The sequence below is a fragment of the Bos javanicus genome, chromosome 4 (genome assembly GCF_032452875.1).
Source record: "Bos javanicus breed banteng chromosome 4, ARS-OSU_banteng_1.0, whole genome shotgun sequence".
NCBI lineage: Eukaryota > Metazoa > Chordata > Mammalia > Artiodactyla > Bovidae > Bos > Bos javanicus.
In genome coordinates this window covers 60,539,898-60,553,396 of record NC_083871.1, presented here as the reverse complement: position 1 = coordinate 60,553,396, position 13,499 = coordinate 60,539,898, and the positions used below count along the sequence as shown (strand labels likewise).

General features: G+C 45.5%; 1 protein-coding gene across 4 annotated transcripts in view; it reads right to left on the bottom strand.

The window, feature by feature from the left end:
- The window catches only part of ELMO1 (engulfment and cell motility 1), a 584,006-nt gene extending 578,054 nt beyond the window's left edge, over positions 1 to 5,952 (bottom strand). The window contains exon 1 of one of the 4 annotated variants that reach the window (XM_061414116.1): positions 5,578 to 5,952. The gene's annotated coding sequence lies outside the window, so the exon portion shown is untranslated. Of the gene's footprint in view, positions 1 to 5,386; positions 5,477 to 5,577 lie in introns of those variants that run through there. The other 3 variants (XM_061414119.1, XM_061414114.1, XM_061414115.1) reach the window with 3 other exon arrangements.
- Between the last annotated feature and the right edge of the window lie 7,547 nt (positions 5,953 to 13,499).

Sequence of the window (13,499 nt, the reverse complement as noted above, 5' to 3'; positions counted from 1 at the left end):
CTAGTCCAAGAGAACCAACAAGAAGAATAAGCAGTCAACATAAGAGTCATGGGGCATGTGAAAGAAACAGCAGCATAAAGAGTCAGAAAGGGCAGATGTCGGTTCAGTTCTACTAGCCAAGCACAACAGTGACATTTCATTTCTCCAGGCCACTTCTATAAAATGGATAAGAACACTATACCAGTTTTTCCCCACTGTCTCCAAAACAGCATTCCTGGTGGAAGCATGTCAGCTGCCGGCACAAGGAGGAAGATGTAGCATGAATCCTGTGACCCCAAGGCCACTGGGGCAATGCTCAGTCAGAGTTACTCACTCCTGCCGCCCTCTAACCTCTGCTCCTTATCCAGCAAGTATAACCCACCCAACCCACAGCAGTCTGGGAGCCCAACAAGTAGTACGCTTGCCAGTGTTTTCTACTGAGGAAAGTTATGTTCCCTGCATTAACTGTTAGAACTAAAATAGCCAAAACGGTAGCCCCAACTAAAATTAAGGTTCCAGTAATAATCTTGCTCAGATTCTGGAAATCAGTGTTTGTGGGGGCCTAGAACACTGACTGAGACTCATCATCTCCTTCTATTTATACATGTGACTAATCTCTCTACTCAGTAGTAGGCCAGGTTGTTGCTGTGGTTAATACTGTTTGATGATCTAGCATTCCCTCTCCCACACAGATTCCTACCAGATACTTGGCTGTTCACCCCCACCTTAGGCTGGTGACAAAATTCTGCTCAAACTGACCTGCACTTATCTTAAAAAAGTTCAGAAATCATAGTGCTAAGTCACAAGTTAAATTAATCATGGATCATAAGAGTGATCTGAGGTGTTCAGTTCTGGCTATTAAACATAAGTTCCAATTGTTGACACTCAGACAACCTAAATTATCCAGGGACCCAAAAACTGCAAGCAGTGTGTACACTGTGCTTTCAGGCTAGCTTTGCTGTATCTAAAAGTGCCGCACCAGGCATATTCAAAGGCTTTCACAGGCCACACACATTTCATGGGAGCCACACTCTCTTCCCTGGGTAACTGGTCTTCAAAATCCTGATGTTTTGAATGGTACTGAAGTTCTCAGCCTTTTTGTTTTTTTGGTTGGCCAGTTCCAAGCCCTGGTCAGCTAAGAAGCTTAATCTAATTGTGTATCACAGCAGTGTGGCAGCCACCAGACAAGATTACTTCTGTCTTTGCAAACCTCTGAAAGTAATTAAAATCATGCCTTTGAGAACTGTGAGGTGTAGAATATGAAAGAAAAAGTTCAGTGGAGTAAGTTCCAAAGACCTCAAAAGCTTAAAGACCTCATAAGCTCTAAACTAAAACTTAGCCAGAAAAGAGTATTTTTCACTCATTTTATGCTAAGTTATTACATACAATCTACTGCCCTTCTATATCACTAAAGTGAAAACCATACACCTGGATCTCCAGCTTTGTCAAAATGGCATTCTTGGGGCCTAACAGACCATTGAGTTCTATAAACAGTAGTATTTTAAAGGTTGAGTCAATGGCTGATGCTTTTATTGCATCTGATTCAACACTGGGAAACAGCATCTCTTGCAGGAGATTAAACTAATAGCATTTTGTAATGAGGGAGGGTGCTAAGTGTTTCTTAAAGTATGACCCCGTGAACACTTTGATCACTATCCTTGGCAAATGATTTAAAGTGTATATGCCTGCTGCTGCTAAGTCACTTCAGTCGTGTCTGACTCTGTGCAACTCCATAGACGGCAGCCCACCGGGCTCCCCTGTCCCTGGGATTCTCCAGGCAAGAACACTGGAGTGGGTTGCCATTTCCTTCTCCAATTGTATATGCCTAGCATTATTAAAACAGACTTTTTTCAACACGACTCATATTAAGTAATATATTTGGCATTTAGATTTGGTATCTGTTTTGTAAAACACTCTATTTTCCATTGTACTCTCTTCTATTTCGTGTTTTCAACTGCTGGTCTGGACCTAAGAAATTGATGTTATGATCCATTCCTTGTTGCAACCCTAAGCTTTAAAAACACTAGTTAACTAGAAGAAGCAGAAATGGAGTTGAGTAATTAGCAGGAAACACTTGAGGCTTGGTGATGTAGAGAGGCTTTGTGATGTCTTAAAAATCAAATGATCCACTTGGATGGTTTCAGGCATTAAAAAGTGGTTGCAGGCTTCAGTTACAAACCTTAAGGGTACCCATTGTCTTAGATCCAGACAGGATATGTCCTCCATAGGAATGATTACCTATAAACCTACAGTGTTCAGAAAAACGATAATGTCAGCAAAGTGTGTGTTTGGAGCCCCTTGGCACACCCCCAGCCACATCCTCTCTGCAAGGGCTTCAAAGCATGCCCTTCCTTCACCTTTATCCCCACCCATTCACACCCAAAACCCAAAGGGGGGTTATTTATTACTTTAAAACACTCAAATGTTGTCTTATCTCAATTTAATAAATATGTATGATTTGTTAACAGCACTGTAGAAGCCCCTCGTCCCATTTCCTCTCTTTCACTTTTCTTCTCTTGGGCTTTTCTCATCTCTCTTCTCCCCAGCATCTGCTACCCAGCTCCATTCTATCTTCCTCTCCTTCCTCCTTTATTCCCTCTCCTCCTCTCCTTCACTCCCATCTACTGGGGGAGTGGAGTGGCATACAGTGGCCGTCTCTGACTTCACTCTACTCACAGTAATACCTTTCTTCCCAGGGGAGTCTTCCTTTGGCTAAAGTAACACACACTTTAAAAAGACATTCTCCAAGGAGAGTGATGAAACAGATACCAGATCTAAAGCGGTTATGTGTTATTAATAAACTGTACTGGTTGTTCACTCTCCCAAGGAATCATTTCTCAGTTCCTTTCTTCAGGCTGAAATTCTACAGGGAGGAGTTTACTCAAGGCAGAAAGGGATCTGCAAGAGGTGCGGCTGAGCATGGGGAGACGACAGAGGAGAAAAGGCAAAAGTCTTTTCTTACTTGTCCCTGATGCTGTAGTATTTTCTCGACATATTTCCCTGGTGAGCCTCTCCCATGAAGGCCCATCTTAGTCAGTCAACAAGTATCTATTGAGCACCTACTAGGTAGGAATCAGTCTAGGTTCTGGCCCTGTAAATAAGACAAGGTTTCTGCCCTTGTGGAACTTCCATTTTAATGGTCAAGATAGACAATAAGCAGACAAAGAAATGAATATATAATACCAGAGGGTAATAAATGTTTAGAGGGAAAACTGAGAGACTGAAAAGGACCAGGGAGTGGCTGGTTGCTATTCTACAGTCATCAGGGAAGCCCTCCTATAAACTGACAACTGACCTGAAGGAAGCATTGGAGTGAGCCATCTGGACACATGGGGGAAAGCTCCTTGTGACAAAGGAATAATATGTGCAAAGACCCTGGGGACAGAACTTGGTGAAAAAGGAGAATGTGAGGCAATCAGAGTTGCTGCAGTCAAGAAGGGCAGAGAGATGAGACAGAAAGAAGAAGGGGTAGATGTGTCTGCTCCCGAATTCCACCATCTCAGGTGTGGGCCAGCCTCGCAGCCTGCCCCTCCCTGACACCTATCCAGCTTCTTCACAGTTCCCTTCCCTCCTGCAGAGTCTGAACACTCAAGGTTATTCCCTCAGATTTTCTGAGAGGACATCCAGTCCATCTAATTAAAAACAATCAAAATCAAGTCATAAGCCATAGTAAGAAAGCAATATATATGCACATTTAACCACAGCCCTTAAGAGACAGGAAATCTACCGCAGTAAAGAGCAGGGGCAGAGGTCAGCTACAAGAAAAAAAAAAATGTCCCCCACATGACAGCAGGGGATCTGACCTTCCAACTCACAAACTGGGGAACAATACACTTTGAAACAACCTTGGGCAGTAGGTATGGAGGTGAGATACTATGGAAAACCATGATCAAAGGAGGCTGATGGTAATGGCCACTGACACCTTTTGGATCTGAAAGCGAGCCTGAGTGGTGTTAGGCCCCTCTAGTTCCCAAAGTTATCCTCAAAGAGTTGATATATAAATGCCGGTCATTAATTATTTTTATTTTATAGACCAAAAAAAGAACAACTCAAAAATTCACCCCCAAGTCACTGGCAGCGCTACCGTGGGGAGCACCGCGGCCTCTGTCTCAAGGGTGGAGAAACCCTTGTCACAGATTCTCTGAAATCTTAAATATAACGATCTAAGTTCGTATCATTTAAGGCCAGTGATGTTAGCAGGCCCAATTTTGGGGCACTGGGCACCACAGAGTATGCCCTGCGAGGCCCCGGGGTTGTCCAGAGACCCGCAGAGCCGGGTCACACCACCGGGGTCCAAGCCCTTGGCTTTAGGTCAACGCAGGTCCCACCGTCAACAACCCTTGTCCGGATCAGTCAATTTCAAACAGCATCTAGGCGGCAGAGGGTCACTCAGCGGCATGGACTCCAGGGCTCCAGAGCCCCTCTCGTCTTTCGGTCTCTCTCTCTCTCTCTCTCACACACACACACACACACACACACACACATACACACGCTCGCCGCCCTCGCGCGCGCCCGCGGCACCACACGGACTTCCCAACCCCAAACACACGCGCGCACCCCACGGCCGGCTGAGTTCTGTATTTCCTCTTCCTCAAAGCCACTCTTGTGATCTTAGCCGCCCCGCTCTGCTTCGGACTCCAGGGCCCCCAGAACTCTGCTACCTCCCTTCCCTGAAGGCGCGCCCCGTGCGCCCCTCCTCTGATGCCAGGGTCACCCATCGAACCGCACCCCCTCCACCTCCTTTCCGGGTCCCAGCCGGGACTTCTGAGTGTCCCCGGGAGGCGGGTATTTACTAACAGTCGTCCGGGGCTCCCAGCTGTCCCTGCCGCCCCTTCGCGTCCCTCCGGGCCCTCCACCCCTCTAGACCATCACCGCCCCCTGCCAGGAGCGCGCCTGCCGGGGGATTCCCTCCCATCTTCGAGCGCCTGAGAAAAGCCGGGAGTCCTCGCTGCCAGTCCTTTCTCCCGCGCACCCTCTGTGGTGCCCAAGCCCCCAGTCCCACTCTCCCCGTCCCTAGTCCCCAGTCCCCCAGCTCCAGCAGCGCAACCCCAGGTCGACCCCCTGCAACCAGCCCTGGCCGAAACGTCTCGGCTGGTTCCCCGGTCACGAGCCCTGCGCCCCCTCCTCGGCGCCCCTCCCTCGGCTCCCATTCCTCCTGCCGCCTCCCCCTCTGCCCTGACTTCCCCAACTGCGGAGTGCCCGGGCGCGCCAACAGCCTTCACCCCGCCGAGCTCGCGGCCACCCCCGCCTGCGCCGCGGCGCCCCCAGAAAGGAAACAAAAGTCTCCGCGGCGCCCAGAGTCCCCCGGAGCAAGACGCCTCCTCCTCGCCCCAGCCCCAGGTCCCTCCCGGGCCGCGCTGAGGTCAGCGAGTCAGGGCGCCGCGCCAGCCCAGGAAACTTTACTAACCTGCCCGGGGTCGCAGGACCGCGGCGGCGAGGGTTCCCAGCGATAAGATCTCTAGCGACCCCGCGACCGTGGAAGGGGAGCCGGAGACTCTGTCGCCCAGCTCAGGGGCCCCGGCGGTGTGAGTGGCTCTGCTTCTATCTATCCCGTGCCCATCCTCGCCCGCTCTCGCTCGTCCGAGCACACGCACTTACACTCCGGGTCGGCCGGCTGCTGCGCCGCCGGCTGCCGCTGCTCTCACTTCCTCTTCCTTCCTCCTGCTGGCCAGAGACACATTTTGCATCTGCAAGGCATCCCGAGATTAGCCGCGAACTCTCCTACAGAGCAGACGCTGCGGACTGGCCGCCGGCGCCCCCGGCACCTGCGCCGGGACCCGCGTGGTTGGCGCGTTCGCCTCCAGCCGGCGCTCTGCTGCCTGCCCACCGCACTTCGCCTGGGGGGGGGGGGGGGGGATGGGGGTGCCCACGACTTTTTGTAGTCCCCTTACTTAAAGAGAAAGAAATGTCAAACACCGTGCACGCCTCAGTTCTGCTATAAATAATATGTGTGCAGAGCATGACTTCTCGGATGAGCTCACAAGCGGCGTTTTGCAGGCACTAATTAACTCCGTCACCCTCATAGCGCCACCTCCGGGAGGCCGGGAGTGCGTGGCATTTTTTTTACAAGCTTTCAATTTTGGCAGTTGCTTTGGGATTTTGAGGGGAAACTTCGGTGGGCCGTTTTAAAGCTACTTGAAGCTGGACTCTTGGACAGCTCGACAAAATTAACGACAGAACGTTTCCTCCTCCTCACAGTCGCCTGTGCGCTTACGGACCACGGGATTTATTTCTCATCAATTAAGCCAGGGATTCCCTAATTTTGCATAACTTTGCATAAAGACGTTCTATCCCCAATTTGGTCTGTAAGGTACATTATTTGATTCATATAACCTATTTTAGTCCTTTTTAAAGCAGAAATCAAGCACGTTAACTGAGTAGCTGCCAGAAGGGAAATGACAGTTGTTGCAAGGTTGCAGGAGAAACACCTGTCCTGTCCAAAATTCTGAAGTATCTATGCTGGCTCTACCAGAGAAGGAAAAGACAATTGCTATGCATTCCCTGGAAATTGGCAAAGGAGATAAATTGGGACAGGGAGGCATTAGAATGTAAGCAAAGGTGTTTTTTAGGTTTCAATCCCACCCACTCCACCACCTAGGCCCCAAAGGAGATTTAAATTTTAACCCTGCACTGACTGCAGCCATGAAATTCAAAGATGCTTGCTCCTTGGAAGGAAAGCTATGATAAACCTAGACTGTATTAGAAAGCAAAGACATCACTTTGCCGACAAAAGTCCATGTAGTCAAACCTATTCACAATAGTCATGTCCAGATGTGAGAGTTGGACCATAAAGAAGGCTGACTGCCAAAGAATTGATTCTTTCGAATTGTGGTACTAGAGAAGACTCTTGAGAGTCCCCTGGACTGCAAGGAGGTCAAACCAATCAATGCTAAGTAAAATTGACCCTAATTATTCATTGGAAAGACTGATGCTGAAGCTGAAACCCCAATACTTTGGCCACCTGATGCCAAAAGCCAACTCCTTGGAAAAGACCCTGATGCTGGGAAAGATTGAGTTGCAAGAGGGGACAGGGGCAGCAGAGGATGAGATGGTTAGATAAAATCACCGACTCAATGGACATGAATTTGAGCAAACTCTGGGAGAGAGTGAAGGACGGGGAAGCCTGGTGTGCTATAGTTCATGGGGTCAAAAACAGTCGAACACATCTTAGCGACTGAATAATAACTGTCCATTAGCAGCCAAGAGCTCCAAGCAGCTATTGAATGCTTGAAACGTGGCTAGTGCTAAGATGTTCTGTAAGTGTAAAGTAGACACTTGACTTCATGTGAAAATAGAAGATAAAATAGCTGGTTAATAATTTTAATATTGATTACATCATTCCAACAAATGATGATAGTTTAGATGTGATGATTCAGTTGGGTTAATTATTGGGTTAAGACATAAATGTATACTATATATACTAATTTAAAATAATTTTACTGGTTTCTTTTTACATTTTAAATGCAACTACTAGAAGAAATAAGATTATACACATGGTTCTCATTAGTGGCTCACATTATATTTCTAGTGAACCACTCTGATCTGACCCCTTATTATATGCATAACCCCAGGAGTTAGTATCAGGAGCATGAATACTTGGGTGCAGATCATTATAAACCAATAACTTAAAGCAGGATGATTCCAGGAAAGTAATTTCGCTTCTTTATTTCCCCATCTGTAAAACAGTAATGATACAGTAATAACAGTCAACAGGGCAGCTATCAAATGAGGTAATTTAATAAGCAGTCAGTAAATGGGGCCTTTACTAATGATGATGAGATGCTTATAATAATAAGTATGAATTTGATCCACAACTTTCTAGCTCAGGCACATAAAGACCTTTAGTGCAGACATCATGAACATTCAGTAAATGTTAGCTGTCATAATTGTTCCAAGGGTAGACAGGGAACTTCTCACAGCAATTAGACAACTCCACCTCTTTGTAACCTTTGGTCCCAGTACTGCCCTCTGCAGTTAACACGGAGTAAGTCACATCCTTTCTAGGGAGATAACCTTTCAGATCTTTGAAGATAACCCTAGAATTCTACCTACACTTTCTCTCCTGAGGATTAAACATTCTCATCTATCTAACTCCTTTTCAGGTGATAGGGCTTCAAATCTCTTTCACCTTTTTGTAAAGGACACCTGTCTCTGTCTTTTTAAAAAGTATAAATGAACTAACTAGACATTAAAAGCAATTTATGAACTATGGTGTTGGAGAAGACTCTTGAGAGTCCCTTGGACTGCAAGGAGATCCAACCAGTCCATCCTAAAGGAAATCAATACTGAATCTTCATTGGAAGGATGATGCTGAAGCTGAAACTCCAATACTTTGGCCACCTGATGTGAAGAACTGACTCATTGGAAAAGACCCTGATGCTGGGAAAAATGAAAGCAGGAGGAGAAGGGACAACAGAGGATAAGATGGTTGGATGGCATCACTGACTCAATGGACATGAGTTTGAGTAAACTCCGGGAGTTGGTGATGGACAGGGAAGCCTGGCATGCTGCAGTCCATGGGGTTACAAAGAGTCGGACACGGCTGAGCAACTGAACTGAACCGATGTAGCCTAAGCTCTTGGCAGTTATTTTTCAGATTCATCCAGTGCAAGGGGAAGACTGAAAATTATTTGCTGTGTTACCATTAGGCAATGTCCGTGCTTATGAGGTTAGTCTTAGAAACCAAACTCTCTGGTCCACCATCTCTAGGTCTCTTTGGATTTGATTCAGGTGTCCAGTGTCTCTCCATGTCTGCAGGTCAGGTAGAACGCTAAGGTTCTGGGTGACACCCTATTAACAAACTCCCTCTGCCATTGTGGGGGTCAGCATTCTTTGGGTTATCTGGTTCATTCAGTTTCTAATAACACCCCTCTTAACTGTGCAATTGCCAAGCCTTATTTTTCTGTTGTATTCATAAAAACATCTTAGATGTGTCAAATGCCTTAGAAAAATCCACCTTCACCCTGGGCTAGCTGGTGGTCTGTAGCAGGCACTCTGTGCAGAGAGGGCATCGTGGTGGTATCATGTGGAAGGGGCTCTATCTCTGGACTTGGTTGTTGGACATAAATTTCAGCATTGACATTTACTAGCTGCATTACCCTATGCAAGTGACTTAACTCATGGACTAAAACTATATCTACCTGGGAGGGTTGAGTAAGAATTAAATGAGTTAACACAGTAAAGCTCTTAAAGCAGGGCTTGGCACGTACAAGCATTCACTAATTGTTAGCTTAGCTATTATTACCTAGAACAGCCTTCTAATCAGCAAATAAACAGCAACATCTCCCGTTTCCTACCTATCAGTTTCTATCCGTAGGGGAGGAAAAGAGCTAGTATGAATGACTCTGATTTTATTTTAGCTCCTGGTCAGAGCTCAGATCATTCAATCATCAGGTCATGCTGTGGTAGAGAGAGGGACCACTTGATAATAAGGATCAGAATCCAAGTGCAGCCCGTCACTCGTACCTGCAGGAATTCCACCAGGACAGGGCTAGTCTCTCTGCAAATGGGCCAGCCTGCGGATAGGGAAGTGGACTCAAGATCTCCTCTGCAGGACCACCGACCTCAGTCTCAAGATGGCTAGGAGAAAAGGAAGCATGGAAGAGAGGGCTAGCTAAAGAACAAAATTCACTGAAGCCTCAAGTCTAAACTGCCTCCCACAACTATGCTTACAGGACAGCTTTGTACTGTTGAAGGATAGAGAGCTATTTGGGTGAAATACCCAGATTTAATAACTCTATCCTGTGTTTCCCACCTCTTTATTCTCTGCTGTGCTTACAAAACTCCAAGATAAGATGGATGAGTACTCAAATATCACAAGAAAACCCCAAGTGCAAAAATGGCCTGTTATATTTTTAATCAATGATGACTCATTTTGATCAACTCTTTCCTTCCTAAGCATTTACAAATATTCATTTCTAATTCATTTTTTAAAAACATTTATTGGACTGCAAATGGGTCCTGTGCATTTAATAATACATTTCATAATTTGCTTCAGAACTCTCCCTCAAATCAGCCTCAACTTCCTTGATCTATAACTTGAAGAATCTGTTCTCTTTTCCTGTCTTAGAATCAGGCTTATGTTGGCTTGACTCCAGTCTTGAAACAGCTCTGGGGGTAGAGAGAGTGACCTCAGCTCCAGGAAGCTGCTGTACCAGAGATAACAAGGTCTGCGGAGCAGGCAGGCACCTGCAGTCCAGAGCCACTGGGGTCAGCCCTGGGACAAACAGAGTGGCAGGGAGGTGTGTGTGCAGAGCCTTCTTTCTCTCTATCATCCATTAATTCAATGTGTGCTGAATGCCTTAAATGACAGCCACTGTGAGAAGAAGGGAGGCTACAGTGGTGGGCATGAGAATCATGGGGGTCCCCCTCCTGGCACTTTCAACCTAGTTAAAAAGAGAGACTATAGTAGAAGGATATAGTAAAGGAAGGCTGCAGTACCATAGAGGGCAGGGATGCTACCATGATCTGTAAACCCTCCTGGGGAAACTCTGCTAGAGCTGAAACCCAAAGGGTGAGTGAGTAGGTATTAGCCAGGTTGGCGAGGGGTCTGTGAGCTGGGTAATGGGAAGGGGTTCTAGATCAACAGGAGCAGTTTGTATAAAGGTCTATAGATGTTATAGTGCTTTTTAAATTGACCTTTAAAAAGTCAATTTGGTTAAAGTATGAGAATATCAAAATTGAATCCAAGAGCAGAGGGCAAAATCTAAAATCTGGAAGCCATTGGCATTATTAAGGTTAATGGGAAGGCACTGAAAAGCTTTTTGTTTGAGGGTTTTTTGATTTGTTTTCCAAGTGAAATATTTTAAGCAAGAGACTGTTTTTGTATATTGATGGTTCATCCTATCAAATAGAGAATGGATTAAAGGGGACACCAAAAGGCACAGGGAAGAACAGATAGGGAGTTATTGCAGTAAACCAAAGATAGAGAGGATGGAGCCTAAGTCACCAAAACTGAGAGGCTAGGAAGAAGTGGAGAAGCAGAAATGATACAAAGGAAGCTTAGGGCACGTAGAACAGATGGTCATTTATCCCAGCTGTAGAAGCCCACAAACAAGGATTTGCTTTGGCCTTACTGCCTCGGTGCAACCAAACATTGAACTTCTACATTATTATGCATGGCAGAACCAAATAGTATGACTGTACCTAAAGACAAGGAATATAATCTTATGTCATTAAGCCAGTCACTCCCGAAGAGTAATGTGTCAGGAATAAAAGACTGAACAGATTCTCTCTTCTGGATTCTGTCAGATTCCCACAATTTGGGTATATTTTCATTTACTTCATGGAGGCATCACAACTTTGTGGTTTTCCCTCCTTGGAGTCTTAAAATTGCCAAAACATATTAAAGTCTTCCATACCCTTACACGTGGAATCCACTTTACTCTTGAAGACATTCTCCACAAAGCCTTCAGATTTTCCATCCCAACGTCACTTATTCCCTCACAGTTTTCCCAGGATTTCTTTTCATTCCCCTTTAGTTATGTCCCATGTTTCTTGAATACTCTGACTTCTGCTTTGTAAGATTTGTTTCGCTGAATTATATAAGAAAATTGATTTTTTAGAAAGTATGAATGGAAGATAAACATTTCTGAGAATCTTCATGTATGACAATATCCTTTTTAATGTTTTTAAAAGTTTTATTTGTTGATATATAGTTGCTTTACAATGTTGTATTAGTTTCTGCTGTGTGACAAAGTGAATCAGCTATCAGATCAGATCAGTTGCTGTCATGTCCGACTCTTTGCGACCCCATGAATCGCAGCACGCCAGGCCTCCCTGTCCATCATCAACTCCTGGAGTTCACTCAGACTCATGTCCATCGAGTCAGTGATGCCATCCAGCCATCTCATCCTCTGTCGTCCCCTTCTCCTCTTGCCCCCAATCCCTCCCAGCATCAGAGTCTTTTCCAATGAGTCAACTCTTTGCATGAGGTGGCCAGAGTACTGGAGTTTCAGTTTTAGCATCATTCCTTCCAAAGAAATCCCAGGGCTGATCTCCTTCAGAATGGACTGGTTGGATCTCCTTGCAGTCCAAGGGACTCTCAAGAGTCTTCTCCAACACCACAGTTCAAAAGCATCAATTCTTCGGCGCTCAGCCTTCACAGTCCAACTCTCACATCCATACATGACCACAGGAAAAACCATAGCCTTGACTAAACGGACCTTTGTTGGCAAAGTAATGTCTCTGCTTTTGAATATGCTGTCTAGGTTGGTCATAACTTTCCTTCCAAGGAGTAAGTGTCTTTTAATTTCAGGCTGCAGTCACCATGTACACACGTATCGCCTCTCTTCTTGAGCCTCCCTTCTCGCCCCTCAACCCATGTCCCACCTGTCTAGGTCATCACAGAGCACCAAGCTAAGCTCCCTGTGCTATACAGCAGGGTCCTACTAGCTATCTGTCTTACACACGGTAGTGAATATATGCCAATCGCAATTTCCCAATTTATCCCAATTCCTCACTCTCCCCACACCCATGTCCCCATGTCTGTTATCTGCACCTGCATCTCTATTCCTGCCCTACAGATAGGTTCATCTGTACCATTTTTCTAAATTGCACAGATTAATAGGTAGAAACATGTAATATGTAAATACAATGGAATATTCTGTGTATGCTCAGGCTCTTTGCAACCCCAGTAGCCTATATATAGTTTATAGTCTGCAAGGCTCCTCTGTCCATGGAATTTTCCAGACGAGAATACTGGAGGGGATTTCTAATTCCTACTCCAGGGGATCTTCCTGACTCAGAGATCGAACCCAAATCTCCTGCAACTCCTGCTTGGCAGGTGGATTCTTTATCACTGAGCCACCAGCGAAGTCCTTATTCAGCCATAGAAGGGAACGAAGTTGGATCATTTGTAGGGATACAGATGGACTGAGAGTCGATCATACAGAGTGAACAAAGTCAGGATAAGAATATCTTTATTTGCAGGTACATTTGATTGGAAGATTGGCAGCCATCAGAACACTAAAAAAGCATGGCTTCCTGTCTGCCAGCTGATAAAAAGTGAGAGGTCAAAATGGTCTTTCTCTCTTGTGGTTTACTTCATGTGTCTGTGTATGTGCCCATGTGTATGTGTATTTTCTTTTCTAGAAGCATTTAGCATCTTGTCTTTATCCTTGACATTCTGAACTGTTGTCAGGATGCAAAAGGGTGTGGGTATTTATCACCATTCTCTCTTGGCACTACATAAGCCTTTCAAAAGAAAGGGTTGTCTCTCTTCAACCTCAGGAAATTTCTTTCTGTCTTTTCTTCATTTTCATCTCATTTTTTGTATTCTCTTTTCTGGAAGTTCTATCTAAATCCTTGTTGAATCTTCTACATCATATCTCCTTATCTCCTACCTTTCTTCCTTTTTTTGCTCTGTGCTTTTCTAGAAGATTCCTGACTTTATCCTCTGACCCTTTTAGTGAATGCTTTTAGCATTAGCCATCATGCATCTTGGGCTTCCCTTGTAGCTCAGCTGGTAGAGAATCGGCCTGCAATGAGGGAGACCTGGGTTCGATCTCTTGGTTGGGAAG